Consider the following 27,439-nt stretch of genomic DNA (forward strand, 5'->3'; position numbering starts at 1 on the left):
TAGTGATCTTGGTTGCTGCTTTTTCGCATGCTCTTCTGTCGCGCAGGGTTCCATTCATTCCCATGGTTATTTGCTTATTACCCATAAAAAATATATCTTTTCAAAAATATCTACTGTTTAATAATAATTTTAACTTAACTATAACTAATTTATTTCATTTATTAATTCTTTGAATAAATAGTTGCTTGCTATTTGCATTTTAGTTAAAATTCATATTTTCAAAACAATAAACATCAGAGCATAATGAATAATCTAAAGCTGAACAACGAGAAAGGAACAGAAATAATGTCATAAACGCAGGGATATTATGTTTCGACAAAATAGGACTTTTTTAATTTTAGAACAGAAACTATGGCAAGTCTTATTATTACAATATATTTTTACTTGAATAATAATAGTTATAAATAAAGATCACACAATCCCTGTTGCCATAACATTTTAAAGTCAAAATTTTAAAATATTCTATGCATTCATTTTCTCAAAATTCTAAATACTTCATTCTATTATATTAAGCACTTTTTTTTTATTTTATTTCCAATGAGCTACACAATCGGTCTTGCCGATGAGCAGACCTAGTGCGTTCTCCAGAGGTGGTATCCACTCTTTCAGGACCACCACAATGTGTGAGATACCGTTGGTCATATTAATTTGGACGTCTAGTTTCTGCCACACTAGATGGCAGCACCGAGACTCTATTTGGATGCTAACGTGCACTAGGAATTTAATTTTGCCGGAAATGCCAAGAGCCAATAAGGCACTCCAGGGATCTTTTACATGCCGCATAATCATCCGACATGGACGCTGAGGATTTTCTGCATCCCGAAAATCTGGTGTCTGGGCCGGGGATCGAACCCGCAGACTTGGACTCAGAAGGCCGACGACAAACCAACTGCGCCACCCAGCCACTATTAAGCCCTTTCTATGCCTGCTTTTATTATACATCTTATTTACTTATTTATGAAAGATTGAGAGCCGGCGTAGCCTGGTTGGTACGGTATTAGCTCCATGTCCAAGTGGCCATGAGTTCGATCCCCGCCAATCGAAGACTTCCAGTGTACAAAATAATGACTAGTGCTCGCTAATTCTGTTGTGGTCACAAAGTCTTTCAAGTTCCCATAGCAATCATTATCTCTAGGACAATGGATAGGAGGTTGATCGTGCTTTAGTTAAGGTCAAAATTACTATTGAGGACGGATGAATGGTGTGTGAATGCGTCCTCTGGGTTGAACGGGATTGTCGGATTGTGTGTAGCAAAAGTCGAAATCTGGGCCATAGATGGCACCACTGAAAAACAGGGAGAAGAGCACCCTCTGCCCTAAAATAGGCTTGTCAGTATTGATAAATTGTATAAGACAACAACAGCATGAAAAATTTAATTATTAATTCGTACATTGACGTAATTAACTAATAAAAAAATAGGAAATAAAATTATTTTGATTCAAGATAATGGTACTTCCTTTTTGCTTCTAATATATTACTTTGCTAACAATAAAGTTATTACAAAGCAAACGTCCGTAAGCATTAATTGAGCCAAGGTAGCTATTCATAATTTACTCCCTTGATTGATGCCTCATTATTCAAGATAAGAATTAGCTAGTGTTTAAACCGTGTCTCACTTTTCGAAGGTTTTTTCTTCGAGATAGGATGACCAGTGCATTTCTATAAGGGCTAGTTTTTTAAGGGTTGAACACCCCAAAGATAAACTACCACACTGTTAGAAGTTCCTCGGAAAATATGGTTAAATAGCAAATTATTTAACTGTTATTGTACTATATTCAGCTAAAACAATCACATAACCATAAAAAGATGATATTCTAACTGTTAAGTTAAAGAAAAAACGGTTATTGATTGTTTTAACCTAACACGATTTAACAACCAGCATCTTGTACCAACTAGGCCCACGTATGAAGTCATTTTGTTACGTGCATTTGGGTACATATGTAGCTGTGAGGGCTAATCGGCTGGTCTCATGACTTGCTGAACAGGAGTTTAAATCTCAGAGATGATACCACAATATTTCTTCCATTCTCTCAATATATGAAATGTTTCTATTGTAATTCACTCTTCAACCTTCTTTCGTGACTTTCTTTCAGAATACAAAACTATCATTCACGCATAAATGGCGCAAAACCCAAAAGAGCTCCAATGTCTGTTTAAGTTTTGAAACTACTTTAGTTTCAAATGGTTGCAAAATCGTATAGTTTCTTATTCATGGAATATGAATTTTACTAGTTGTAAATGGTTTCAAAACTGCATCTGTAAAGAAATGCACCCAGCTATAATTTAACTTTTTTGCTTAATAGGATGGACAGACTGTTGACAGTTATTTTACGGTAAATTCAGAAGGGAAATTCTAAAAGTGTAATTCAACAGTTTTCACCCCGTAGTAAATTTAAATTGTCGCTTATCCTTGATAGACTGTTGTAGTCTGAAAAAGACTTCTTTTTAAAGTCATATAAAGTATCAAAACACTTTGTGATAAAAATATATTTTAACTTTCTTTTTCCTAGACTGCAAAGATTTTTGATTTATAAAATGAAAATAAATTGCTAATACATCTGTAATAAATTGGAAAATTACGTATGAAGAGTTTCGACATACCTTAATAGTTATTCATTTTAATTATATTTCGAAACTAAAATTAAAACTATCAGGTATCTATTTCTGAAATTTACCAAAGCGAGTGCTCGAAAATGCATTTTTACTGCTTCTCTTTTAGCTAAAATTATATATGACAAGTTAAAATACATTTCCCAATATTAAATCCTTTCGCCACAATATGATTTTATAGGTTTAACCAACGTTAAGGGTATTAAATTCAATTGACATAATCGACATATGTTCCATTGTAAATACGTCTAACTTCACGTAAAACAGTAATTGATATGGAATTTTAAATTTCAAAAGAGTTTATTCTTGTTGTTTATGAAAGCAGAATGGTATAAAAGTTCTCGAGTAGAAACCTGATTTAAAATTTAAATAATCTTCTCTAACTAACAGATTTAAAGCATCTGACCTACATTTTAAAAATGAACACCTTCAAGAAAATTTGCTTGATAGCATTTGTTGTCGCTGTTCTCACAGTATGTTCAGAAGGTAAGATAAAAAGTTAATAAATTCAAACTCCTTTATTTTACAAAATGCCCACATTTTTATTACAAATACATTTAACTTCAAGAAAATAAATAATCGATACGAGAAGTTTAAAATTTGTAAAAAAATAATTCATGTTTTTGTTATATAGCAGAAAGGTAAAAATGCTTTTCACGTAGAAACGAGATTTGGGAATTTTAACACATATTCTTCAACTAACTGCTAATTAAAACATTTAATTTACATTATAAAAATGAACAACTTCATGAAAATTTGAAAGATAGTATTTGTTGTCGCTATTCTCACTGCATATTCAGAATGTATGATAAAAAGTTAATAAATTCATATTTTTTTATTTTACATAATGCTAACATGTCTTATTACAAATACATTCAATTTCAAGAAAATAAATAATCAATACGACAAGTTTAAATTTGTAAAGAAGTAATTCATGTTTTTGTAACAGTAGAATGGTATTCAAGATTCTCGCGCAGAAACCAGATTTTGAATTTTAACACATGTTTCTCAACTAACTGCTAATTAACACGTTCACGCCGGGGAGACCCACCGGTGGGTCACGCTAGATTGTCTCATCTTGGCAGCGCACCGGAGTAAAAACTGGTAACAATAAATTTCATCTTTTAGTTTTTTTACGGGAATAATAAAAATCCATAACTACCAATTGTTTTTAAACGGATGCAATTTTTATAATGAATTGCTTCTTCGCCGTGATAAATTTCCTTAGAGTGAATTGTTATTGTTGAGAATAGATTAACTCTTCCCAAATGTTATCTAATACTGAAATAGTTCGTCTACCAGTATTTTCTATTTTCCCGTACCAGTATTTTCACTTTTCCCGGCGTGAACGTGTTGAAGCATTTAACTTACATTATAAAAATGAACGCCAGCATGAAATGTTGCCTGGTAGCATTTATTTTCGCTGTTCATATTGAATATTCAGAAGGCAAGATGAAGTGCTAACAAATTCAAAAACGTTTATTTTAAAAATATTTTAATTTCATTTGAAATGAAGCAGTTTTTTAATTTATTATTTACTAGGATTTGAATGCGATCTATGAAATCTCTATTTAAAAAAAATACCCACAATTGTTTTTCTTTGTTTTCAAATATTATTTTTATTCAAAATACTAAATAATTTTATCAAGAAACTCTGTGTAAGTAATTTAAAATGACTTATAATATAATACTATGTAATTTAAAATTACATTGCTTGACTTACTTAATTTACTGTTTACTTAGGTTTAAATTTTATGCATTCAATGAATTTTTATGGTGTGAAAAAATGTATTCTGAATATAAATAAATTTGTAAATAATATTTAGTTGCTTTTAAATAACATACTTTTTTTCCTTTACAGCACAATACAATAACTATAATGGTCCTGGTAAGGGATATATTTTTAAAATTATTTGCTTTTTTTACATTTTTTTAATAATACTTTCAATTATAAAGAATACTATACTTTTGAGATCCTGAATACAGAAATCGCTTCGAATTTTCAAAATTGCTCAGAATTTTTAAAGCTGACACCAAATTTGGAAATTTTTTCAAATAATTTGTTTAATTTTCATTTTTTAAATTAGCTGAAATGTTGCTTAATTTCATCTAAACTTTTCCAGGTTGTAACACTTGATCAAATTATTTTTAGCCCATTTTCATGATATTTTAATGAAAGCAAGTAGCATTTATCTTGAAAACGGAATTATTTTAAGACCATTTTCATGATATTTTAATTAAAACGAGTAGCATTTTATCTCGAAAGCAGAATTATTTGTAGCCCGTTTTCGTGATAGTTTGATAAAAATGAGTAGCACATTTTATCTTGAAAGCATTCTTGAATAGTTAAGATTTTGTATGTTACCAAGATTTATATGCGTATTGAAAATCTTAAAAATCAGTAGTAATGTTAAAATGAAAAATCGTATTTTATTTATTTACACATCTAATTCATCATTTATTTATTATTATTTTTTTGTTTGAGACAGTCAATTTGTTTAAAATCTTTACGTAGAAATAACTGTTGCCGAGATTAGAAAAACAGAGATTTGATCAAATCCCTAAACAATATGAACAATTCACGAAAACTGTTAAAATACCAATTTTGTGGGGTAATTTCCCTAAAGAAAATAAGTGACTTGATCAAATATTTTAATTGCTTATTGAAAAGATGAAATAAACAACTTTGGACTCAAATATTTTTCTCTTGTTGCAACTCCTTTTACCCATACCTGCCAGATTTTGCATTTTTTCGAGGATAATATTCCCATGTAGAAGCAAAATTAAAACTGAATTACAGTCATATATAGAAATATATTTTTTAGTTCGTTCATATGCCAGAAATACTTTTTTAGTAAGTATTTATATGCAGTGGTGACCAAAACCTCTTTAAAAAAAATTCTAAATCCAACAAATAAATGGAAAGCATACATTTTACCACAAGTATACATTTTACTTTAAGCTTGAAATATAACTTTACGCAAAAGGAGTAGAAATATGCAGCCATACTTTTACTTCACCGCTCTGTTTCGTTAAAGGAAAATAAATATGTATGGATAATAATCACTGTTTAATATTTTTTGCCCGGTTTACCAAACTGTTGTTTTTTTTAAAGATTAATAGTCACTGCCTGGTACACATTTGCCCGATATACCTTACACAGATGTTTTTTAAGGCTAATGCCACTGCACGGGGTATATTTGCACAAAATATTCTTCATTGGCCTTTTTTTTCAATATTATGCGCCATAGTCTGATGCAAATTTATACATACTTTAACCGACCATACTTCTTTTTCTAGAAAGTGGATACACTGCAAACTCGACACTTTTGTTTTTTAAGGTTTAGTGCCACTTCCTGGTATACATTTTCTCTCGATATATCCTACACTAACATTTTTTTAATGTTATGTGACACTGGGTGATATAAATTTACGCAACCTTAACCGACTCACTTGGTTATACCTAATAATAATAGGCGAATATTTTAAGTTGTCAACTACTTTGACCATTACATATAAACAACATTACTTCATCTTTTCACTAAAATAGTTGAGAGATTTGATCAAATAACTTACTTTTCTTGAGTAAATCACCTCATTATGTTTTAATTTTAACATCTCTCATGAATTGATAATCTAGTTCAGGGATTTGATCGCATCTGCATTTCTTATCATATCTCCCTGCGAAATATCCATAGGTCTAAAGTATTAGGCTTTCGAATTTTAAATTTAAAATATTTTAAAGGTAAAACTAATACTGAGAAATTATCTTTATAATTATCTTGATAACAGTTCATACTTTTTCCTGGTACATGTGAAACCTGATTACGTTTTGAAAATCAAATTTATGATTTATTAAAGAATGCTGCATTTGATAATAGTCTGCACCGGCCAGGTAACCGAGCGGTCAGCGTGACCTCCTACATCAGAAGGCCTCCACACGGAATTTTCGTAGATTATTTAAGAAGCGAACCATTTGAACGCATAAACCCATATTCTATTTTAAAAGTAATTGAGAGAAATTTGTCATACATATTTGAGAATTGAATCTGTAGTGGTTGGCAAGTAAATAAGACAAACCAATCATATTCATAAATTAAACAGGTTTTTAGACACATATTTGCTACTACTTTCTAATTTTTAGTAGATTTTCGATTAAATGGCTCCTTTGTAAACTGATTTACCTTCACAGTGGTCTGATTGGATTGTCTATAAAAAACCGAGGGGAGGCTTTCAGTTATAGGAGGCGTTGGCCTGGCTGCGAAACCAATGGTTGCGGGTTAGAATCTAGCTCAGGGCATGAATGTCTCTCTCTCTCTGTGTTGTTCTCTGTTGTGTGGTGTGTGAATGTGGCCCACTTTATGAACTGGTATCTGTGGCAGTGTGGAGTGGGTAATGCTGCTCGCCTTCGTGACTTAAGTTCACAGGTGTCCACCGGGTAACGTTAAAGAGCAGAACTTCTGGCATCTTCCGATGCGAAGGACAAGAGTTCAGTGCCTACCATCAAAATAAATAAATAATAGTCAATATTATCTTTAATAACCGAATAAATCAAAGAAAATAAGTGCTGTTCATCAGTATACCTTACACTAATGATGTATTTTAAGGTTAAATATCACTGCCCAGTACACATATGACCTACTGATATGCAACACATGGATTTTTTTTAAGGTTATGCGTCACTGCCCGGTATAAATTCACACATACTTACACCGACGCATATTAGTATTACCGAAAATTATTAATATTAATCGATTGACCGTAATATTAATGTTACATTGACCAGACATCTAAATAATAGAATTTAATCTTTTGACTTAAAGAGTTAAGGGATTTGTTCTAATCGCTTACTTATTGTAGGAAAATTACCCCACACATATGGTATTTTAACATCGTCCGTAAATTGGACATCTAGCTTAGGGGTTTGAGCATATCTCCATTTTTACTATCTCCAAGCGACACATTCATAGATCCGAAGTATTAGGATTTCGAATTTTAAATTTTTGAAAAGGAAAACTAATACTGAGAAATTCTCGGTTTCTTTTAAAAAATTGTTACGTGTTTATATATTTTCCAGGCTCATGCGAAACCTGATAATGTTTTCAAGAGCGAATTTTAATTCTATATTGCTTATTTTTCATCTGAATTTTATAAACAATGCATTTTTATTAAGAACCTTAAACATTTGTATATTTTCAGTAAGTTAACTATTCATTTAATTTGAATATATAAATAAAAGCTTTGATGTAGGTTCAAAAATTTAATAATTGATTTACAGCAATTGAAATCTGTTTATTATTATTTGACATCGAGAACTATACGTTTTCTGTCGTGAATTTTTCTGAAAGGAGTTTTGTCAAAATGTATGTTTTGTCAAATGTCTCGATTAGGACTAAAACTCAAGGAGATTGTAAAATATCCGTTAAACTATGGTGTTATGTAAATAAGAATTAAAATCGTTAATTTATTAACATTGATATTATATATTCCAGTGATTGGTAATATTTATGAAGAAAAGGCATGTCATTTGTTTGCTTGAAATAAGTGGGTAATTTCTACAATTGGCTACCAATTTTGCTTTTAAAATACCATTACCTAACTCCAGACAGAAAAGAAAAATAAATAGAAATGGGAATTATATTGCTAACATATTTTCGGAGAAACAAATATTTTAGCACTTCAAGAAAAGCTCTACCCATAACTGTTTTATTAAATTTCAATTTTTTTTAAATACAACTGTTCGTATAAATGGATAGAAAATATTAATTAGAGATTAATGCAACAAAACAATGCAGACATTTCTTTAAAGCATTTATTGAATAGTTTATAAAAAAATAACATTTGAAAATCTGTTCTTTATTTCGAATAAGGCTGTTTAATAAAAGCTTACTTTTTATTTTACAGCAAGAGGTGGACGTGGTCGCGGTGGTTACGGAGGTTAGTAACTTTATAATATATTACCAATTGAGGGGCAAATTTAGAGTTGATGGTTAAATCATAATCTTTCTCAAAAAATATGAAAGTTACAATAAGTCAAAAAGAATTTTAGGGTACATGTATTTGATAAATTTGGAAAAACTCATTGTTTTGTAATATTTAATACATTAAGATATTTCTTTTAGGAAGACCTGTAAATCAAGGTATGTTTATTTAATGTTACATTTATTTTATAATTTTTTTTTGATAAATTTGATATTCTGTTATGACACCTCAGTAATTGTAACAGAGTTCAAGAGAAACATGAAAATTGAGTAAATTTCAATTGCTATGTTATTAAATTATTATTGTGGTTGTGCAGCTAATCGAAATTTTTTGAAAGGAATGCAATTATCAAATTTCGTGATTAAACTTAGTCCACATAAAATTGCAGGTGAATCAAATCAGATATGTTTTAGCAGTAGTGAAATAATAGTAGCTAGTTATATAGTAGTTATAATAGTTGTTATATAAGTGAAAAAAATTCTACATTTTCTCACACTTTATAAATAATAATGTTGGAAGTTAGCACTTAATTTATTATTTTATATGTAAAGAAAATACAAATTTTGTAATGTATGTTAATTTTCAGTATGCATTAATAAATGGCATGGGATTATTTTTAGCGGCACCTGATTTTATATAGGTATAAAAAACCCTACATTTTCACATTTTTTATAAATTATGATGTTAAAAGTTGGGGTTAAATTTTTTTGTTTTTTTATATTAAGCAAATTATAATTTTATCGAAATTACAGCTATGATCGTATATATTTTCCGATCCTATGAATAATAGATTCCAGGCATTTCACATATTTACATGATACATGCGTGATAAAAACCAAATCATTAGTTTATTTCAAGCCAAATCAAGAGACTGTTGATGTAAGTTAAATATTTCTCTTAGAAAAGCAATGGAATTCTTGATAAATGAATATGTTTTTGTGCAAGTTTAGCTTAAAACAATGAATAATAATCAAGAATAATATGAAACAGTCAGTTTTCACTTGTTTTTGTATGATTTCACAGCAAGTCAAGGAGGAGCTACTTCTCAAAATAATAGACAAGATGCTTACAATACAAACTATGGTCGAGGAAATCTTAACAACAATCAAAGAAATCAAGCTTCTCAACAAGGTATTCAACGTAATCGAAATGGAGGAGTCTATTAACTATAGATACTAAGTATATATAAGCCTAACATTTGAAAAAAGAAGATACAAATGATGTTATAATACATAAATAAAATATTTTGTAAAAACTTGTGTTTTGCTTAGTGATTTACTTTTCCAAACATATCTTTTGAAACATTGTTTACCAGCAAAGAATTATTAAATACTGGAAATAATAACACCATGATAAATTAGAAAAACTTGATATTTAAGTGTTATTAAGTTGATTTGCTGGTTTTTTTTAATTTATTATTTTTATATTATAACCGCAGCTAAAGAGCTGAGTCAATTTTTGGGTTTGCGTCGATTAATGTTCAACTACGTAGCCTTGTAATTTTGAACCCAATGCAGAAGACAAGATAAATCCTGGATCAGGTATTGGGTGAAATTTGCCTTCGTGGAGGAGTTCATGATGGAACTAACCATCACCTCCTACATCAAGAAGCCTCCACACGGTCTTTCATACGTAGTCCGCGCAGACTGCTTAAAAAGCGAGCCAGTTGTGTGCATGTACCCAAAACCTTTCATAAAAGTAATTGAGAGAAATTTATCTTATATATTTGAGAATTGAATCTGTAGTGGTTGACAAGTGAATAAGGCAAGCCAATAATATTCATAAATAAAATAAAGTTTTAGTCATATATTTGCCACCACTTTCTTTTTTTAAACTATATTCTGTATTAAATGACTCGTTCGGTAAGTGGATATCCTTCACAGTGGTCTGATTGGACTACCTATAAAGAACCGCGTGGAGGCTTTCAGTTACAGGAGGCGTTGAACTAACCCGCATTTGCGTTACATGAAGCTGAAGACAACGATAGCCTCCTTCGGTTAGCCTGACGGCACGGGGACTCTAGCCCATGATCCGTCTACCACTGAGGATATTTTGCGTCAGCACAGTGGTCGGCTCAAGACGGATGGGGAATTTGTATCAACCAGCCATTGCTGGGATTCGAATCTGGTTCACCTCATTGGAAGGCGAATACTCTATCCCCTGAGCCATCACTGCTCTGATTCTTTTTATTGAAGTAGATTATGAGTAATGAATACTGTGCAAGTTTGAGAGAATTTCCTCTTCCCCACGGAAAATTTCGATGTTCAAGGTTCAGAGACAAAGGATAGAGCATTCGTCTTTCTATGAAGTGCCCTAAGTTTGAATCCCAATGATGGCTGGTTGATACGAATTCTGCTCCCGGCTCTCTGCAGAAGTAAAATATACTCAGTGATCATGCATTAGAGTTCCCTTGCCGACGAGAAAAGCGGGAAGCTTTCTTGTTTTTCTCTCCGTGTAACGCAAATGTGGGATAGTTCCCCCCAAAAGTCATACGAAGGCTAGAATGTCCTAATGTTTGATCCAAAAATCCTCTTGTCTTCTGGGTTAGGTTCAAAATTACAAAGCAACCTTGTAGAACATTGATAGTTGGAAACTCAATATTGGGTCGACTGCTCATCGCCGGCTGGGAAATAAAATATAAAAAAGTTTAAAGCTCATCAAGATCATTTCTTTAAACATTAAATATGAGTATCCTTAATTGGGTTCACTTAACGAAAACATGAACTCCCCAAGTTTTCTTATTATATTATTAGTAAACTGCCGCTTAGGCAATACGCAATTGTTGCAAAGGAGCATTGCTGTTTTTCAGTGCTGTTCTGCATCAAAGTTAGAAAAAACTGCAGTTTTTGACACCTCTCGACCCTGAAAATCTTGATTAAGCAACAATCCCTCAATAATTTGAAAGCTCACTATTCAAATTATTGGGATACTAAATATGGCTTTATGGCAGTTTGTTGCTTTAGTGTATGTTGTAGCAAAGTTGGTAAAAAATGCAGTTTTTGACATTTTTCTACCCTTAAAATCTTGATTAAGCAACAATCTCTTAATAATTTCAAAATTCATTATTCAAATTATTGGGATACTCAATATGAACATTGCTGCTTTCAGTGTAATGCTGCAGCAAAGTTGGTAAAAAAAGCAGTTTTTGACACTTTTCTATACAGAAATTCTTGATTAAGCAACAATTCTTCAATATTTGAAAGTTCACTATTCAAATTATTGGGATAAGGAATATGACATTGTTGCTTTTCAGTTTTATGCTGTGGCAAAATCAGTGATGTATTTTTTGACACTTTTCTATTCTGAAAATCTTGATTAAGCTACAATATCGAAGTAATTTAAAAGTCCACTATTCAAATTATTGAGATATTGAAAAAAAGCATTGCTGTTTTTTAGTGTAAGGCTGCAGTAAAGTTAGTAAAAATTAAGTTTGTGACACTTTTCTACACTGAAAAAAATCTTGATTAAGCTATAATACCCAAATATTTTGTAAGTTTACTATTCAAGTTATTGGGGTACTAAAACGGGTACGCGTAACTTGTTTGATTTTGCCCGAACAGAAAAATTACGGTATATGATTATCAGGTTTAATTTATCTCTTATATGAATACTTGCCAAATTGTACGGTCGCTGAAAAAGATTTTACAAAGCTGTAATAAAACAACAATTAATTATTTTTTAAAATCAAAACTATTAAGATTTCTCTAGGCAAAATTCACCAACAAATAGATCTTATAAAAACTATTCTCAAAGGCCGTACAAGTTGGTAATTAATATCGATGCAAATGAAATTCGATAAAAGGGTAAACTATAAATCTCATTACTAATTACTAATACAGAGATGCCTACTTCCTCCAGATATTGGATAAATATTTTCCTGTAGTAGTTTTTTAATGTATGATTCTTGGCTCAGTCAATTCTCGATTTATAGGGTTTCTACTCACCAATAAATGATTCATAGGCGTATCTGATACGCCAATTTGCTACAGTTAAGCATTGTTGAACATTTTAAAAATTTACAAAATTAACCAAAAAGTTGCAAATTTAATTTGTAGTTCCCTATCATTTTTTAAAAAAATATTTTTTCGAATCCAGAGCAGTTGGCATCTCTGCTAATATAAATGTTCAAGAAAAATCCTCCACCAAAACTGGAAAAAATAAAAATCCAGCGGCGCGACAGCCCTAGAGGGCCAAGGCCTACTGTGCCCATCTCAGTTTTCTTGACCTTGGGCTCTGGGGTGCAGAAGCAGATGTTCCGGTCAGGTAGTCAGCCGAACGCGGAACACCCAGTGTTTACTTCCCAAGCTTGCTTGGCACTCATTTATCGACCCACTGAAAGGATGAAAGTCTGAGTCAACCTTGCCCAGCCCGAGGACCGAACCAGGGACCTGTGGCACGACAGTGCGAAGCGCTACCGCTAAGCCACCGGGCGTCAAAAGCTGGCAAGTATGTATCGTTAATACCACAAGCCTCCGTCCGAAGTAAATATTTCAAATGCACCTTCCCCTTATTAGAACATTAGTAGTATTGAAAAGACTGTATTTTTATAAATAAAAACCATCAAAATCTCTTTTGATAAAAATATATGTTATGTTACCTCTATTAGCCCGACTACAAAAACTTTTTCATAAATAAAATGCGAATTTATACAACTTGTGCACATCGTAACGATTTAAATATATATATATATATATATATATATATATATATATATATATATATATATATATATATATATATATATATATTATAATCACGATTACAAGTAATCAATTACTTGTAATCATGATTCCAAGTAATTGCGATTACAAGTAATCACAACAAAAATGATTACGAGTAATTATGATTACAAGTAATCAAAATATATGATTACATGTAATCATGATTCCAAGTAATTGCGATTACAAGTAATCACCACAAAAATAATTACGAGTAATTATGATTACAAGTAATCAAAATATATGATTACATGTAATCATGATTACATGTAATTTGATTACATGTAATTATGATTACTTGTAATCAAACTATACGATTACAAGTTATTACGATTGTATACTATAGTAAATTTTTTTATGTAAGTATTCATGTGTTTACATATTTTTATGTACATAGAATGTGCGCACGCATGAACGTACAATATGCGATTCCTATACATACAAGGTATGCACAAACGTTGTTTGTACGTACAATATTCATAATTATATTGTAATATACTTAATGCAATGCGCTTATGCTTAGTGCATATAATTATGCATTTATGATACATGTACGCATGTATGTTAGTTTGTACAAAAAGGCAATGTTTTGTATCTTTGTATACATAGACAATATATGTATGAACGCATATGAAAATAATGTTTATGCGTTTGCATGCTTTTATGTACTTAAGTACATATATTGTATAAATTTACGATAACAGCACGTATATACAATGTACGTATGTATATAAAATTTTACGTATTTACGTACAACATGTAAGAATGTTATTTAAAGGTGCAATCTATGCACATAGTTGCGTAAATAAAATGCGTACTTGTATACATGTATATTTATATGTACATCGATATATGTGCACGCAAAGTATGTACTTATGTACATACGTATGTACTTGTATAACTACATACTTTGTTAATACTTATGCGCATGTAATGCATGGATGTACAAAAATAGTTATGTGCACAATGTACGCATGTACATACAACGTATACACGTACATAATTACAAGTAATGTACAAATACATGCGTACATTTAAATATATGTAATTACAATATACACATACATTGTGCATACATTAAAAAAATTTACATGAGTAAAGTTATTAAAATTTCTTTTATAATTTATTCTAAGGCATATGAAACTAGACCTCATATTTTTTAGAAAGCAAACGATAATTTTATTTTGAATTTCTAAATATTTATTCCACACATAAAATTGACCGTTTTTCTTACCATTTAAAAAATTTCTATGAATCATGCATTATGTTATAAAAAAAATAAATCTGTATTGTCAAACATTTCATGAAAATACCTGAAAATAATTTTTTATTCAGAGAATTTCAAAATGATAAAGAACAATTAAAGCTGAAAACTAAATTTAAATATCGTTTGATTTTGTTATTTAACTTGCTTGAGTCATTAAAAGTTAACTTACATGCATTTTATTTATTGCATTGTACACATATTTAGACATAAATGTAATGTACATATGTATACGTGTAATGTAAGTACGCATGTACAATGTATGTACATACATTCATGTATTGTAGGTGCATATATAGTACATATGGATATGCATACATGGAACATACGTGTATTGTACATGTATGGATGCATTCATTGGACATATATACATTGCACCATATGCACAGATAGGGATAGCATGCATGTACACATGTAAAATTTGTACGAAAGAATTATGCCCTATATATTTATGCACATATGTACTGTATATGTACACACATATGTACATTATGTGAACATTATATGCTCACTTCATCATATGTACATTACATGCATATACATCTGTACGCTATATGTATACACATCTGTACAATATATGCATCTTAAATGTGTGTATGTACGTACGTTATGCATGTCGAATGTATGTATGAATATATGTAAAATATAAGTACGCCCAATGTACGTACAATCGTACACAAATGTATTAAGCATATTTGGATACATACATTGAGCATGAACATATTAAGTATATGTACATAAATACACTGGACATGCATATCATGTACATGTATACATACATACATTGTACATCCTACAGATATACCTATATTGTACATGCATACATATATTATACAGTTCATAAATAAATTGCACATGCATGCATGGGACATATATTGTACAGACAATGTATGTATGTTCATACAAACACGAGTACTTGTATATACATGCATACATGAACATAGATATACATTTTAAATACACAAATATTTGCATAAAATGCATATGTTCATTGTGCATAAATGTACATGTCTACATTGCTTGCACATACATACGTAATTATTATCTATATAGATACGTACATGTATTTTATACCTACAACATAAGTGTATGTATATGTGTGTGAAACTGAAATGTCTGAACATATGCACTTGATAAAATCATATGTACATACATTTTAGTTACATTCATTTGTACGTATACAAATACGTACAAAATGCAGTACATGTTAATACGTGCAAAATTTATCATTATAAAATACATTCTACTATCTACTGTAAAATATGATCATTTATAAGAATACAATAGTCTTGTAATCGTGTATTTAGATTACATGTAATCATAATTACATGTAATCAAATTACATGTAATCAAATTACATGTAATCATATATTTTGATTACTTGTAATCATAATTACTCGTAATCGTTTTTGTTGTGATTGCTTGTAATCGCAATTACTTGGAATCATGATTACAAGTAATTGACTGCTGTAATCAAAATTGTAATCATGATTACAGCTGTAATCAAAAATTTTTGAAAGTTGTAATCATGATTACAAGTAATTGATTACTGTAATCGACTATTTAATCATGATTACAGCTGTAATCAAACTTTGTAATCACGATTACAAGTAATTGATTACTGTAATCAATATTGTAATCATGATTACAGCTGTAATCAAAAATTTTTGAAAGTTGTAATCATGATTACTGCTGTAATCAAAAAATGTAATCGATTACATTTTTGGCCAATTCGGATATATATATATATATATATATATATATATATATATATATATATATATATATATATATATATATATATATATATATATATATATATATATATATATATATATATATATATATATATATATATATATATATATATATATATATATATATATATATATATATATATATATATATATATATATATATTATATATATATATATAAATAAAACCGTGGTTGTTCAGCCGTCTCAATTTTGGGTTTGCGACTACCAACTCCGCAGCCTTTTAAATTTTAACCCGATCCAGAAGACAAGGGAACTCCTGGACCAAGTAATGGGAGAAATTTGCTTTCGTGGGGGACTTTTTAATGGAACTAATCCACATTAGCGTTACATGGAGTGGAAAAATACGGAAATCTCCCGTGGTTAGCTTGACGGCAAGGGAACTTTAACTCATGATACGTCTACCACAGACGATATTTTACGTCAAAATTGTGGTCAGTGTGAGCCAGGTGCGGAATTTGACTCTACCAGCCACCAATGGTACTCGAACCCAGTTCACCTCATTGGAGGGAGGACGATCTATTCCCTGAGCCATTGCGGCTCTTAGTAGAGTTTTTATTTTATTTTATAACAGTGATCAAATGTTGAATATACGACTACTAATGTTCAACTCCGTAGCCTTGTAATTTCGAACCCATTCCAGAAGACAAGGCAACTCCTTCATCCAGTATTGGGAGAAATTTGCCTTAGTTGCATGATACGTCTACCACTGAAGATATTTCAAGTCCGCAATGTGGTTGGTTTAATCCGGATGTGGATTTGTATCGACCAGCCTTTGCTGGGATTCGAGCCCAGTTTACCTCATTGGAAGGCGAACGCTCTATTTATTTACATTTATAACCGTCGTTGAACAGCCGACCCAAGTTCATGGGTTTACGACTACTAACGTTCAACTCCGTAGCCTTGTAATTTTGAACCAATCCAGAAGACAAGGAAACTCCTGGATCAGTACCCCCAGAGGTATTGATTTGTTGTGGTAACATGGAGGACTTTGAGACTCGACAGATTTAACGTGCATCAGTCACCATTTACTACACGGGGAGTCTTCGGCTGGCGAGGATCGAACCCACGACCTCTTGGATATGGGCCCAGCGCCCTACCGACCAGGCTATCCCGGCCCTCGAACGCTCTATTGAAATATTTCATTTGATATTCGCTTTAAATATATTTTGCAACTGAAATTAAACCAATCAGATATTTACACGTAATATATTCCTACGCCAGGGTTGTAAAATTTATTTTTGCAGCTTCTCTTTAAAGGAAAATAAGAGAGAACTTAAAATATATTGCAAAATTTTTAATATCTTCGACACTGTTTCGGATTAAAATATTTGCAATATGATTTTTATAGGTTTAAACAGCATTGAAGGCATTATTAAACGAATCAAATTCAATTGACGTAATTGGCATGTGTTTCACTGTAAATAAAATTAACTTCACGAAAACCAATTAATGATTTGGAAATTTTAAATTTGCAAAGAGGTAATTTTTGTTTCTTTGAAAGCAGATTGGTATAAAAGATATCGCGCAGAAGGCAGATTTAAAATTTAACTCATCTTGTCAAACTAACTGCTATTTAAGGCATTTAAACTATATAATAAAAATGAACACCTTTATGAAAATTTGTCTCATGGTCTTTGTTGTCGCTGTTCTCACAGCATGCTCAGAAGGTAAGATAGACAATTATCAAATTAGAATTTTATATTTTGAAAAAATATTGAATTCATTCAAAGCTAAATAAATTTCTCCATCCTTTATTTATTAAAGTATGCATGCAAATCTGATGAATGATTGATGATCCTTTGAAAAAATATCCAGGAAAATAAATCATTTCCATAAATATATTTTTACTTATTTAAAATACTTAAAGAAATTTTATTAAAAACATTTTAGAAATCCGTAATATTAAGTAATGTCATATAACTTGGCTTAACCTACTTAGTTTTCAGATACTTAGCTTTTAAGTTTAGACTTTTAATAAATTTTTTGCCTTTTTTAAGATATACCAAAAATATATAATAAGGAAAAGCTAGCTTAGCAGCTTTTTATGTAATTTACAGAGCTTTTCTTTCGGGATTTTTTTTTCAATTCATATCACGGGAAGTAGCTTATTAAGTAACGTTAAATGTAATCGATACATGAAAATAATACAAGTGAAAAGTGGTAATAAAAAATAAGCTTAAATTTTAAATTACGATAATATGTTATAGTGAAAATAAATGAAAAATTTCGTATTTAGGTGTCAGAATTTCACTGCTCTGTCAGAGAATTAAAAAAAAAAAATTAAAATATACTTATAAACTGCGAACTTAAAAATTTTTTAAATCATCTGAATGATTTGCAATCATTTGAATGATAAAAGCAATCAAGAATAAAGTAATAAATTATATCATGAAAAACAAGGAAATCAATTCAAGAATAAAATATATCACTGAAAACAATAAAATTACTAAAAAACCTCGAATGGTTTATATTACACACTCTTGTTCTAATTTTATCTTTTTGATGGATAACAATATAATATTATTTAATTCTGCAAGAATAAAAACTGGGTTTCTGTGTAAAATTAAGCACTTTTTACTGCAATTTAAATAAATGCAAGGTGAGACATAAGATAAGTAAATATTTACATACTCTGGAGATATATAAACCGGATAAGTAAATAATTTAGTTAATCTGAAATGAATCAGAGCTTAATTTTTTTAAAATTCGTAGTCTCAGCTTGTTTTAAAGTAAAAGAAAAATAATACATTAACTTTATCTTTGAAACTTATCGATCTATAAACTAAATTGATTAAATAAAATAAAACTTAATTGAAAATAAACGGTCAGTTTGTTTTAATTCGAAACACGAAATAGCTTCCAAGCTTTTTTTAAAATTATGGCAGTTTTAGAGTTGTTAAAATTGCCTTACGGAACCCAATCATATTATGTTTTTCTGCAGTATAATATTTATATACACATTAAATATATGTTTTACAAGTATGTGTAACTCTATTAAACTTAATGGAAAAAAATACAAGCATAGCTAATCCTCCCTTTCTTAAAATCCACAACTAAATTTTAATTTTAACAAGTGAGTAAGGTATTAATAATGTTGAATTATTTTAAAATGCACTGATTATAAGAAATTATTACTCCCTCCGCTACAAATTCGTTGCTACATTTAAGTCGGTAATTTTGCATCAAATTATTTGCTACATTTTAAGTAGTCATGAATAATTTCCTGATGCAATAGACACCAGTAAAGTGAATTCAGATTCATAGTTTTGTGCAATTACTGATGGAATAGTTTCAACAAAATGGGCGTGGCTAAAGAGCGAACGAGCCCTGGAGGTTTGAACCTAATTTGGTACTGAGTTAAGGATTCAATGCTTGGTAAGTAAATCCTGTTGATCGATTGCATAGCATCCTGAAATTTCAGAAAAATATTCAAGTAAAATCATAAAATCATCAGAATTAATAATCAGTACAAAAGTATTCAAAAGTTGCAACAAATTTGGGACAGGGATAGTAATAAATTACTGTACATGATCAAAGGGCTCCCAAATGTCTTCAGAAATAATTAAAATAGTAACAAAAATTACGCCTTGATTTTCAAAACATGCAGTAGAAACGTAAATCGTTCTTTATTACCGCAGTAATTCAGTGACTCAATTACATTCATTAAAATCTATCATCTGTGAGTGTAAATCATTTCAATTTGAGTTTAGAATATTATTTTTAAATGATTTAAGCAATCATTAAATTTGTATCATTTTTTGTGAGTTAAAAAATGTTGTTTTAAAAATAAATATATTTGTAACTAATGCTTGGTTGCCTTTAAATAACACACAAAATTGTTTCTTTGCAGCACAATATAATAACTATAATGGCCCTGGTAAGGAATACATTTTTAAAGCTATTTACCTTTTTCACATGCTTTTAGTATTTCATTCAATTATTTTCGTTTATTTTTTGCTTGTAATATAATAATGTTTTGCTCGTAACAACCGGAATATTCAAAAATCGCAAAGCAGATATATTTGCGGCTTGGAGATGATAAAAATTACCCTCACGTATCAGTTATTCTAATTGTATCTAATTTTACGTTTACGTAATAAATTCTCCCACTTCATCCGTCATTATCCAATTTAAATTTCGATGAAAGGGCAGATAGCCCTGTGGGATAAGCCTCCACACGGTCTTTTATAAATAGTCCGCGCAGACCATTTATAAAGTGAACCAGTTGTGCGCATGAACCCAAAATCTTTTGTAAAAGTACTAACTAACTAACTAATCAACTTTCTTCAGAGTACCTATCCATGTATGGATATCTGCTCTTTCATCTAAATTGGATAATATGTGGTGGAAGGGAAGGGAGGTGCTGCGTTAACATTAAGTTATATCTCAGAATGAACAATAATTGATAAAATCAAGTCTGAGTCATACATAAAAATAAGTCGCAAGTTGATGCATAATAAAGGGAACAAATTGAAGATAAAGATAAAGAAAGAATATTTACACTATTTACAAATTTACAAAAGTGGGAAGACTCCCTGTGCACTCTCTCGCCTCCCACCGGTATAGCCGGGCTTCATTGGTGCAGAGAACACAGTTTGTCTAGGGCAGTGGGGATAGTCATGATTATCCGAAATGCTTAGAGAGAACACAGTCGCTTAAGAAAAAAGCGGTTATCGGGCTGAAATTTTTATTGTCATCTATGAAATCAATGTCTAATAACTTATTGAATTTACGTGTTGAACAATTTTTGGCACCTTTAAAAAAGGATGCATTGAGTTTAAAAAGGCACTCGTCTATTTTGTCGATTTTGAGGTCATTATAGAGGGTGTTATTTCTGACAAACCAGGGAGCCCCAGTGATTCGTCTTAGGGTTTTGTGTTCGAAGACTCTGAGTCTCTTTCTTTGTGTATTTGTAAGCGTCCCCCATGCCGGGGATGCATAGCTGAGGATTGGTCTTATGCACATTAGATAAATGTGCCTATAAATGTGCCTTTTCGTGTTTAAAGCCATTTTGCTATTGCTATTTAAAATGGGTTTCAAAGCTTGATAAGCAGCTTCAGCTTTTTTAAGTATATTAGAGACGTGATATTTCCAATTTAGTGTGCAGTTTATAGTGATACCCAAATAGTTTGCTTTAGGACTTTGGGAACTTCTTCGATGAATAATAAGATTTTTTCGTAGTTTATAATTTTCTTTTTATATGTTTTACGAATAATGAGAAGGTTTGATTTGGAGCTATTGATTTTAACCTTCCACCTGCTGCACCAGGCTTCAATATCTTTTACATTGTTTTGTAGTCTTTTAATTGCATTATTTACATTTAAGGATCGGCTGAGTATCGCGGTATCATCCGCCTAGAAGGCTGTTTGAATATTTATATCTCCCCTGTTAACTGGGAAGTCTGAGCAGTATATTAGGAAGAGAATGGGCCCCAGAATAGAGCCTTGTGGTACGTCTGCTTGTATTTTTCTCCTTGTAGAAAAATGGTCATTAATTTTAATTTGAAATGTTCTATTGATTAAATAATTATTAATAATATGAACAAGATCATCAGGAATATTTTGCTGTATCATTTTATATATAAGACCAGTATGCCATACTCTGTCGAACGCTTTAGCGATGTCCAACATGAGTAAGGCAGTGGTTTGTTTTTTGAAGAATCCTTCACTAATAAATTCAAGTATTCGAATCAACTGTTTAGTTGTGGAGAGGTTTTTCCGAAAACCGAATTGTTCGTTCGGGAGAAAGCTTAATAGTGGGTAAATTCGATTTAATAAAATTCTTTCCATGATTTTAGATAGTGAAGATAAAAGACTAATCGGTCTGTAATTTTCTGCGTTTAAATGATTTTTCCCTGGTTTTGGGAATAAGATGATTAGCATGCTTCCAGTGATTTGGAAAATAACACTGTTTGACGCTTGCGTTGATTATGTTAGTGAGTTGGTTCAGTCTTAAGGGGGGTAAATTTTTAATCATGATATTGGTGATGTTATCGTAGCCGGGGGCTTTCTTCTTATTTAGTTTTTTAATGATGTTTTTGATTTCGTCATTATCCGTATAACTCATTGAGTTATTAATTTTATTTTTACTGAAGTAGGTATTATAGGTAGATATAATTTGTTGATCTGAGGATTTATCATTTGGTTCTTTATTTGGAGAAAATTGATCTTCGATTGAGTTTGCAAATATTTCTGTCTTGTCTTTGTCTGCATAAATTTTTCCATTACCACTGTTTAGAGGCATGTTTATCGCATATGTGCCAACTTTTACGCATTTGGCGTAAAATTTTATTTCTGTATTTAAAGTGGTAGTAAAATGTATGCTTCCTTGCATTTATAAACTTAATTTAAAATCTTTTTGATCCACCACTATATTTAAAAACATTAATCATATATATTAATATGTAATACTGTTCTGACAGTCCGCATCAGCTAGTTTAAAATATTGCGTTTGTTTCTGCCTAAAATTGTAATTTAAATTCCATTTTACTACCAGTGGGGAAAATCATCCTCGAAAGGATTAAAAGTTGGCAGGTATGTTATCGTTTTATTTGCTTTGTTGTAAAAGTAATTGAGAAGAATTCATCATATATATTTGAGAATTGAATCTGTAGTGGTTGGCAAGTGAATAAGGCAAACCAATAATATTCATAAATAAAACAAACTTTCAGTCATATATTTGCTACCACTTTATGTTTCGCTTAATCTTACTCTTCTTATTCTTACCCCTCCGATTAATAAAAATATTTGTGAAGGGAACGTGGCTATTGATAATAAACACACTTCATTGTTTTTAATAATCTGATTAGTCAAGGAAAATGACATTGTCTGGTTTGCCCTACACTGAAGTCTTTTTAAGACTAATTCCCATTACTCGGTGCATATTTGTTAGGTGTACCCTACATTGAAATTTTTTTTAAGGTTAAGTTCCATTGCTTGGCATACATTCTTACATACTTTAACTTTATTGGTTATTTTTAATAATAACCGGTCATTATTAATTCATTACTTTGACCATACTATCTAAACTATATTATTCCATCTTTTTACCAAAACCGCTAAAAGATTTGATCAAATTGCTTATTTTCTTTCGAAAATCACTACACAGTTTTGTTATTTTAAAATCTTGCGAAAGTGATCATCTTGTTTAAAGATTTATGCAAATCTCCGTTTTTATCAACTCCTGTCGACACATCCATAGATCCAAAGTATTAGGATTTCGAATTTCAAGTTTTCTAAATGGAAAACTATTGCTGAGAAAGTCTCAGTTTCTTTCAAAAATAAATAAATAAATAAATAAGAAAAAGAAATTTTCCATTCCATTTTTATTATCTCCCTGACACATATCCATAAATCCAAAGTATTAGAATTTCAAATTTTAAATTTTTTGAAGAAAAAACTATTACTGCGAAATTCTTAGTTTCTTAATGAAAAAATATTCGAAAAAGAATTTTGTCAAAATGTTCTTCTCAAATAGAAATAAAACACAAGTTGATTGTAAAATATTTATGCAGGTATTGTTTTCTGTTAAAAAGAATTAATACGTTAATCTATGAACAACTAAATTTACATATTGCAGTGATAGGTAATACTTATGAAGAAAAGTTATGACAAATTTATCTTTAAAATAAATGTTTAAATAGCATATCTTAAAAACTTCTGACAGAAAGAAAAGAAAAGAAAGAGAGAAATTAGAATTATGTAAGGAAACACAAATATTTTAACTCTTCAAGAAAAGCACTAACCATAAACGTCTACTAAACTTTTAAATTTTTTAAATACAACTATTCACAAAAAGGAACTGAAGACATTACCAGATAAATGTAACAGAACAATAAAGAAATATTTTTAAGCATTATTCATTAAATGTGTCATACAAATAACATTAGAAAATCTCTTTTATACAAAGCTGTTTACTAAAAGCTTGATTTTTATTTTACAGCAAGAGGTTACCGTGGTCGTGGCGGTTACGGAGGTTTGTATTTTGATAACATATTAATAAATGATAGAAAAAATTAGACCTCATGTTTAAATTATCACCTGTCGCAAAATATGTCAATATTTCAGAAAGTCAAAATGAAAATTTTTATGGTATATGTATCTGAAAAAAAAAATTTAAATCCATTTTTCCTAAAAATCTGTCATGGTCTATACTCATTTTAAAATTGTGTTCTGGTATTCTTAAGTGGTATAACATTTAATCTTCTCTCTTTTGAGCAATTTTGCTGATTGTTTAAAACGGTTAAGAGTCGTTCAATCTTTAAACAAAGCGTAATACTACAAACGATTCGTATAGGTTTGAGAAAAAAACGTGAAATGAGTAAATGGCTTTTAAAATATGCAATAAACTTATTTATTCATAGCAACATAACTTCTATTTTTAAAAATGATAAATTTAAATGGCAAGTAAAAAGAAACTTAAGAATTTACTTTTTGATTATAAAAATATGTCCTTAAATTTGCTAATTTATATTTATAATTTTTATTGTGACACAGTTTGGCCAATCTGATAAAATATTTAACAAGTTTCGATTGATAAATAATAGAAATATTCCATTTGTCTACACTAGCCCCATATCCACATTAGCTTTATCTCTCCTACAGCAATGCTATTTTTTTTAAAAAATAAGTAAATAAATTTTGATGAATTTAGAATAAATCATAGTTTTGTATTTTTAACTATTTTTGATATCCTTTTTAGGAAGACCTGTAAATCAAGGTATGTTTGTTTAATTATACATTTCTTTCATGCATTTTTTTGATAAATTTTAGTTTTTTCCAGCCTTTCAGCAGCTTGATATTGAGTTTAAGAAAAACTATTAAACCGACAAATACATTTAACTGCAATCAGGATGTGATCAATGTTTTTAGAATTTATGTTATCACTTTTTAACTCTTTTAGAATAAGTAAGAGCCGGTCAGGTGTTCGTGCGATCAGCGCGTCTGTCTGCAAAGCCAGTGGTTGCTAGTTTTCAGGGCGTCTAGGCATCACCTCCTGCATCAGAAAGCCTCCACACGGTTTTTTAGAAGTAGTATGCGCATACTATTTAAAAAGTGAGCCAGTTGTGAGCATGAATCCAATTTCTCTTTTAATAGTAATCAAGAGAAATTTATCATATATATTTGAGAATTGAATCTGTAGTGATTGACAAGTTAATAAGACAAATGAATTATATTCATAAATTAAACAAGTTTTTAAACATATATTTGCCACCACTTTCTTATTTCTACTATATTTTCTATTAAATGGCTCTTTCGTAAACTGGTTTATCTTCATAGTGGTCTGATCGGACTACCTATAAGAAACCGTGTGGAGGCTTTCAGTTATGGGAGGCTTTGGTTTAGGTCTTGGATGTCTCTCGCTCTGTGTTGTCTTCTATTGTGTGATGTGGCTTGTCCTCTTAACACTTTCATGTCCGGTGACACTAACGTGTTGTCACGTGAAAACCAAACGTTAGCTGCTGGTGACAACACGCTGGTGCCATACGCACGCCATACACTAACAACCGGTGACAACACGTTGGTGCCACGTCCAAGCCAAACGTTAGTGGCCGGTGACAACACATAGATGTCGCGCGTTGCAACCTGATATTCATGTGACATTTTGTCAAGGTACAATAGAGTACAGGGATGCCAACTGCTCCGCCTTTTGGAATAGTTTTAATGAAGTGGTAGCAAATTATATAGTAAAATTCTTTAAAGAAAGATAGTTACGCCTACTTTTTAATATTGTAACCAATAGTTTGGTGCTTTAACGCTGCATTTTATATCATACTTATAATTTTTGATATTTAGTGGTGAAAAAGTTACTTACAATGAAAAATAGCAAACAAAAAGTAACTTACATTTCGCTACCACTAGAAAATACAATTTTACAAAGCTGAGCAAGTTACACGGAACGGGTTACATAGTAAACTTATCACTAAATATATGCGGACCGCATAGTTTTAACAGTTTTCTGTGGCAGTGTGGCATGCGTAATATTGGTCGCCTCTGTGACTTAGGTTCGCAGGTGCTCATCGGGGAAAGTTAAATGAGCAACAGTTCCATATATAAAGGCGAGAAGTTCAGTGTCTGCCGTTAGAAAAACAATTAAGTAATAAAATAACAAAGCAATGAATAGGGTAATAAAAGCATGGCAGTTATGAGTTATTTTTTTGCCATTTTATATAATTCGAAAATAATTTTAATTACTCACATGATGTATAAACGTTTTATTGAATGAGATCGCGATACATGATTTCAAACAAGTAAGCAATAAGCTACGCTTTCATACTTTTTTAAAGCTATGGTGTTGGAAGTTTGGTATTTTATTTTACTACTTTAATACTATATTTCATATTAATTTCAAATTTAATAAAAATTAAGCATGTTTTGTCCCAATCTAATGGGTAATAAATTTTAAGGATTTCGAATACTTATAATGGGGGAGGGGCACTATAAAAAACGAAGTTTAAGTTTTTCATTTCAAACAAATTAAATTTATGCTTGTAAGGTCAAAGTTTTGCTTAGCAAAGGAATAAAATGCTTGATTAAATGAATATCATTTTAGCTTAGCTTAAATAAAGAGTAATAATTAGAAATAATATGATAAAAAGAAAAGTTTCAAATGAAGAAATATTAAAATTTTTTGATTTTACAGCAAACCAAGGAGGGGGTCTTTCTCAAAGTAACAATCAACGTGCTTACAACTCAAACTATGGCCGAGGAGATCTTAACAACAATCAGCAAAATCAAGGATCTCAGCAAGGTAATCAACGAAACCGAAATGGAGGATATCAATAGCTATAGATACTGGGTATAACCATGCGTCAACAAATTAAAAAAAATATGTCTGAGCATCTGATGTCATCGTACATAAATAAAACAGCTTGTAGAAATTGTATTTGTTTATTGATTTACTATTCAAAACATGGAATCTCATAAGACATTATTTATCAGTAAATAATGAATGAATACTGAAAATAATAACATTATGTAAAATAGAAATTTTTTTATATTTAATGCGTATCTGCCGTTGCTAAGATTCATAACAATGCTATATAAAAATTGAGTGAAGGCATCCGCCAAGTTTCGGCAACTTTGTT

At 30.5% G+C, this 27,439-nt stretch overlaps 2 long non-coding RNA genes across 3 annotated transcripts; both read left to right on the plus strand.

Annotated features, from left to right (window-relative positions):
* Positions 1-2,911: 2,911 nt before the first annotated feature.
* LOC147801029 (uncharacterized) lies at positions 2,912-9,851 on the plus strand. 2 transcript variants are annotated; one of them, XR_015430805.1, is made up of 5 exons: positions 2,912-3,096; positions 4,472-4,498; positions 8,515-8,547; positions 8,733-8,750; positions 9,616-9,851. It is a non-coding gene; the product is annotated as an uncharacterized LOC147801029 (long non-coding RNA). The 2 variants fall into 2 exon arrangements; XR_015430806.1 differs by lacking the exon at positions 8,515-8,547.
* Positions 9,852-17,902: 8,051 nt separating this feature from the next.
* On the plus strand, positions 17,903-27,237 carry LOC147801030 (uncharacterized). The gene is made up of 5 exons (XR_015430804.1): positions 17,903-18,020; positions 20,204-20,230; positions 24,295-24,327; positions 25,054-25,071; positions 26,995-27,237. It is a non-coding gene; the product is annotated as an uncharacterized LOC147801030 (long non-coding RNA).
* The last annotated feature ends 202 nt before the right edge of the window (positions 27,238-27,439 follow it).

Source organism: Parasteatoda tepidariorum, chromosome 12 (genome assembly GCF_982258835.1).
Source record: "Parasteatoda tepidariorum strain Cologne lab strain chromosome 12, Ptep-v5.0, whole genome shotgun sequence".
Classification (NCBI taxonomy): domain Eukaryota; kingdom Metazoa; phylum Arthropoda; class Arachnida; order Araneae; family Theridiidae; genus Parasteatoda; species Parasteatoda tepidariorum.